This window comes from Manacus vitellinus, unplaced genomic scaffold (genome assembly GCF_001715985.3).
Source record: "Manacus vitellinus isolate BGI_N305 unplaced genomic scaffold, ASM171598v3 scaffold_0_pilon, whole genome shotgun sequence".
Classification (NCBI taxonomy): domain Eukaryota; kingdom Metazoa; phylum Chordata; class Aves; order Passeriformes; family Pipridae; genus Manacus; species Manacus vitellinus.
Genome location: NW_021938789.1, coordinates 41632848 through 41639595, shown reverse-complemented (window position 1 = coordinate 41639595; position 6748 = coordinate 41632848).

The window sequence follows — 6748 nt, the reverse complement described above, 5'->3', positions numbered from 1 at the left end:
CTGCATCCAGCGGGACTCAGCAAGACTGAGTTGCAGAAAGTGCCCCACTGCTTCACTTTTTGGACTGTCAGGGAGCCAAGTGCTCTGACTTTTTCTCCTGTGCAGTTAACACAAGAACACAGGCCAAAGACTCTGAATCTCTCTGAAGGAACAGCTGAGAGCTCCAATCATGCCAACATGGCCGGCTCCAACCTAGACATATTAAATCAATCTGGACTTGTCCTGGCTTCTGCAGAGCTCTTTGGCTATAGCTCCACCATCTTTCCCCAGGTTTGAGATTATGGTCCCTCAAAGCCAGCTTTGGGCCAGTGATGCTTCATTTGATCTCTATTGAGGCTAAGCTAATAAGCCCAGTGGGACCTTAACTGCTCTGCACAGGTTTCCAGTTTTTCAGTCAATGGTTTAACGGTTACAATGGAGAGATGAGTGTCCTGGTACTAAATCTAGTCAGGTACTCAGCACCTCCTCTTTCAGACACTGTTTTTGAGGCCCCAAATGTCCAGCCCTTTAAAGAACAGAACAATGTCCCATTTATTTTGTTTTTCTTGTTTTAAATCCTGTATTAATGCTGTACTTGTTACTTGGCCAGCCAAATAAGACTGTGACTATTATAAGTCAACGGTTTGGAAGCCTGGGGTTTAATACTTCATATAAATTCTGGCACCACTCAATTTCCTCAACAACATGTTCTCAGAGTTGACTGAAATTCCAGGGGGGAAAGAAGAGTTTCCCATACATTAATGGGATATGGAAAATGCCAGCTCTGCCTCTGAAAGTTTTTTTAACCAGATGTATAGTTTTTCTCACCAGTAAACTGAAGAGGTATGCATTTTCTGTTGCAGATGCAAATGCAACATTTGTATGGATCAGTAAATACTTTTCCACTGCAATGTAAATACACTTGACAGTTTGAATCTGCCATGAATTTCAGTGATAATTATGCAAATGTCATGCAAAACCAAAGAAAAGCAGTTTCTTAAATATTCACGTGGAAACGTTTATGTTACAATTATAGCAAGATACATAATATTCAAAGTATACTGACCATAAAACGTCTATGACAGCTCTGTTCTGCATGAACAGTTAGGAATACTCAGTGCCATCCTTCATACTTGTGGCCACAATAATTATTACAAATAATTATTGTTAATCAGTCTCCAGGGGTACGGCTGTGTAGCCCATTCCCATGAGCTCCAACAGCTAAATATGTATTGCCACATAGACTTCCAGAATGTTACTATATATGTGTCACCACTACTGTATGCCATAGAGGGTTGCTTGAGGACATGCTTAATCTGAAGGAAAAGGCATTATCCGTGATAAAAGTATCTTGCATTTTCTGAGCCTTTCAGAGTTCTTGGGAAAATTCTCGTATCATTTGTATGTTTGCAGATTTCAGACACACAGGTCTCCCATCACTGAAACAGCTTTTGTTCTTGGGATACAGACCTCTCTGAACAAGAGTTTCTTGACTCTTTCTCTTCAAGTCAATGTGACTGTTGTCGCCGAATTTTTGGCAACCTTGTTAAAAAAAATCAGCAACAATGCACCATCAGTTTTTGGCTCCTCTTCGTTGTTTAGAGGACCTGGTTGTTTCTTAGCAAGGTGTCAGTGCTGTTTCAATAAGATCTCACTATGAGTCCATCTGGAATACCCACTAAAGATGTGGAAGACTAGCAAGTACTAAAAACCCCTCTAAAAATAAGGAGAGTGTTTTTCACTGAGGCCCCTGGAAACAAGAATATTTACCTTGTAATTTATTCTCTGTCCCTTTCATACCCCTGTGATCAGGATTCCAGGTTTTTAGATTAACCCATGATTGATGATCAGAAGCCTGGCCTCTACACCAGGCCATTACCACAAAGAAAGTGGCTGTATACTGAGAGTGATGTGAACTAAACTTGTGTGAGCCCTGACACTACAAAATCGGAGATTGGAAAGAAGAAAGTGGATTGACAAAGAAATAGACCCTTGCCTCAGAAAGTTTCATGCAATCTTCCTCTTTTATTTAAATTGGTCTTCACCAGGGGAAGTTAGTTCAAGGTTGTCACATTAGGGAAGAAGAGTAATAAATACCATATACATGATGTAATATTTACTGCACATGAGGGGAAGAGTAATAAAATATCATAAAAATGGTATAATCTTTACTAATCCTGTTAATGATTCTCTCCCTGCCAACTGATGTCAGCACCAAATTACAGTATAGACAGAATCTCTAACCTCATCTCACCATTCCCTCCATATTTCAGTACTGCAATAGTAGAGGCTATTCCTGAGATGAACTTCTAGTGCTTCTGTTAAAGTTTTTGTGTCTGTGTTAAATTTTGTAAGACTGACCTGTATTAGCAATAATACTGATCTTTAACATGAGAATATCTAAGAAACAGGACATACTCTGACTAAATTAAACATCATTGCATCCTTTCAACCTAGACTATATGTCTTCAAAGTATGAAAGAAATAAATGGAATTTTCTGATATAAATATGTACTATATGAATATTACTTGGTTTAGACAGTACAGAAAAACTGACTTGATGCTATGAGTATATATCTTATTTTGTAACATATAGGAAATATCCTTCTGCATCTGCAAATATCTCTGTATTTGTTGTGCTGTAAGAGTGTCTAAAGAATCTAACAATAAGCTTTAGTATGACAACAACTGTACAAACTCAAAGCTCTGCCTCCAGAAGATTTTCTTGCTACCCTTATGTTTGGATTCAGGGTTAACACATCCCTCAGCTAGTCTAGTATAAGACAGAGGGCAGTGTTCAAGAGTTCTAGTTTCTAGATCTGCAAAGGTGGCAAGGCTACACTGAAGGAATCCTGAATTCTTATTGCCATTGACACATTTCTCCACTGTTGTCCCACACAGGTGAATAATCAAGGTAGTTCATTAGAAACAGGACAATACAGCATATTAGGTAGGTGACTCTGCCTACCAGGTTGTTCAGTGTCCCTATGCAGCTGTGTGCAGTGCTGTATAGGCCAATCCACCACAAAATATCACTCAAGTGGGAATGCAAGGTTCCTGATTCACACTGTTGTTAAGGAGTTGAATCCTTTTCTGATTCATATATATTCCACATACACAATAGCCATGCAGAATTTGCTATAACAATCATACAGTTTTCAAATAGCTATCAAAGTAATTTGCATATCATACTTTTTCCTGCCCTTGCATTTTCTTATCTCTGGTGCATGTTCCATCTGTAATTTAGATCTTGGCAGCTGTTGCATGGCTAGAGGTACTTTATATTTCTTAAGGGAATCTCTTGCTAAGCACATTCCTATTTGCAACTTGACTTTTCCCTTCATTGTTTTGAAATCATTGCTGCTGATCACGGTAATCAGCACTTTGGCAAAGTTTCTCTTTCTATTCCTCCTCAAAGTCCTCATTTAAGATCTCTTGGCAGCGTTAGAAATGTGGAATCTCACCTACCCTCCCGTGCCTCAACACACAGTAGCCATTTCAACGCTTTTCAATAAACACAAGCCATTTTTTCACCTTTGTGTGAAGCCTTGAGTGCACTAACTGGTCTTTATGGCCCTGACTAGGCTCACCTGGTACCCCCCCACACATCCCTACCTGTTGGATATTATATAGGGTCAGGGTGGGCTTTTACTCCCTTCTTCAAACTCTGTCACAGGCTGTACCTGGTCAAGGACTCTCACACTGTGGACTGACTTTTCCACTACACCTGAGCCCTGCCTCACCACTGTTAGCACCCATTTGGTGTCCTGGTGCTCTGTTAGAAATCTCCCTTTTAAGGGTGGGGACTTTCCTCAAGGGGTGTTTAAGTTTTTGGGGCTATAACAAGGAAGTCTATGGCTTTCTCTCTGAGGAATGGTAGCTTCTTCCTTGACGTCAAAACCAGCCTACTATGAAGTCCAGAATTGTAGCCAAGGAAGTTATTAGGGTTTGAGGAAAAACCTGCCAGTCCTTTTGAGCATTTTAATGGAGTAGGTTCTTTTTTCATTACAGAGAAGTAACTCAGTAGCTATCAGGCGCAAGCAATGGAACAGTTTAAGTTATGTAGTAATGAAACACAGTCTAGCTCTAAAAATGACTAGGTAAAAAGAAGTACCACAGTTCATAAAAAGTACATTTGGGAACTGGAATGATTGAGTGCACCTTAAGTATTAGCAAGACTGCACATCTAACTTCAGAACAGGATGGCAGAGAAATATCATTCTGCTGCTTACATGAGCAACGTGAGTTACATAAGAGGTCATAAGAGTAAGAGCTTGTCCTTTTAGTCTTTTGGTGCTTTTTTAGCAAAAACCACCACTGAAGGATGTACCTAAAGCACAGAATTTAACAGTCACAATGCTGGACAATCTCGCCAACAAAACAGCATTTGAAACTTAGGGCCTTGTTTATACAACTTTGAGGTTATTTAGCTGAAGGTCTCTTTTCAAAATCTTTCTGTGGTAATAAGCATTCATATAAGTCTATTTTTTATGCTAGCTCCACTTTTCATATGTGAGAACACTAATGCTATTTCTGTGCAATTTGACAACTATTAGAGCCACTCCTGGTGAAAGAATGAAGTTCAGCTACATGTAATAAGATAGAACCATTTCTAGCATTTCAAAATGTACTGGTGAGTCCTGAGTAAACTATTAACACGTTTAGCTGGAAGACTAATTGCAATACTATAGTACAGGAATCCCCTTGAAAATGAGTACTCAGTTTCCACTTCAGCAATATGCTGCACTTAGAACCAACAGCTGTGACTACCTGTACTCAAAATACTGCAAATCTATCAGCACAAGTCTAAAACATGACAGTTTGCATAGCCAGGCACATTGATTATGGCTTGCTCACTGCCACCTTCATACAGCTGCAAAATCATCTGCTTTATGCTTCTAGGCAATGAAGAGAAAAGGAGTGTTAAATCCAGATGTTTTCAGGGCAATATGGGTGGGAGGGAGCACAGCCTGGCTTTTTCACTCCAGTCTGAGTGACTGGCCAACAGTGGAGTGGATTATCTTCTCAGAGAAGCTAGTGTGAAGAAAGGGAAACAATACTAAATCAGGAGGAAATAATTTTATTCTCCACACCTGTTCTTTCTTATATAAGTGAAACATCTGTTCCTATTTTTGAATGGGCAATGAAGTTGTCACAGAGTAAGACAATGGAAGCTTGTCCTCGTGAGAATAGCAAAAGTACCTTTTCAAGATAGGCAATTCAGGAAAGCAGCATGGGATTCCATATTCTGGAACAGGAAGGTAAATAATAATCTGATACTAAAGTTCCACGGCACCACATTTCCAATGCTGCTGGGTAACTTTAGCTCACAACTTTTGGAATTTGATTGTGCAGAGTGTAGAAATAATCACACAGCTTTGGGGACAGGCATAAGCACAGGTCTGGTCCTGTGGCTGCTCTTACATTGACGGGAGATGCACATGAGAGGCTGAACGTGTAAGAGGAAATTGAATCTGAAGTGTTACATATCTGTCATGGAGTCACACAGGTGCCAAAAATAGACCAACCAAAACCAACCAGGTTGCCTCATTAACTGCCCAATCAGGGAAATATTTTTACATATATCCAACCTCCACAGCACATACATAGAAATCTCAGTCATCAAGTTCCTTTAGCCATCACCTCCTTTGACCACTCTCTTCCCAGTGCTTTTATTCAGAGCAGTTGAGGCCATTTCCTCTGCTCCCTGGTCATTGCCTGGCTTCACCTCTTGCTTTCTGGGTGAGGTCGTAAATCCCAGCAGATCAAAGGATTTAGAACTGTATTTAAGAGACTAGTTCATGCTGTTCCCAGGGGAAGGCGGCTTTAGTGATTTGCTGAATAAAAGTACTTTCTTTCCCTTGTTACAACTGTTTCTAACACTCCTAAAACTGTGGATGTGTGCTGGAAAACACCCGAGAAGCTGAATTTTATAGTTTTCCCCCTGGAAGAAGGCATTGATGTGTGAGGGTCTTTAGTGACCCCAAAAGAAGAGTGCAAAGGCTTTGAGGAGACATTATATTTAGCATTGCAGAAACGAATCAGGGACAGTAGAAACGATGGTCTGTCTGAATTGAGCTAATTCCCAAGGACTTGTTTAGCAGACAGTATTGACAGACAGCATTCCTTATTGGGACAGACGGTACTCAATTTAGCTACTCAGAGGGGCTATGATACAGACCTGAATGTGGGATACACCGCTTGGGAGAATCGCTGGTGCCCTGGCCTGGATGAGGCTGTGGGATTAGTGCTGAATTTTATTTTCCAGAGGAATGATGGAGTCAGATAGCAGAGTGATCCTCTGAGCCCTACACGTACAGTTATCAAATAAAAGGCACTAATAGTCCATAGAGATAATTTGCTTGGACACCACTACTGATCACGTGCAAGACCTGAAGTAACATAACAACTTTCCTGTCAGCAGGACTTTTTCAGTATATTGCAGGAGACAGAAAGTCCTGAGTCTTGCTATATACTGTAGGGAAGGGCTGGCACAAGGGGAGTGCAGACAACCAGCACAATGTGGCAGTGGCAATGATCCAAATGATCAGGGAAGCATAACCAGAATCTTTCTGTTAAAATGAGGCTGTGTTTCTGTCTGCAAGCCTAGATATAGTCAGGGGTATGATACTAGTTTTGATAGGATTTCAGGAGTGCAGAACTGCAACATGTAATAATAGAAGCTTTCAGGATAACTATGAAGAGCAGGTGCTGACTTTTTACTGCTTACATTTTATTGCTTTTTCTTTGCAAAAATATTAAATTAAAT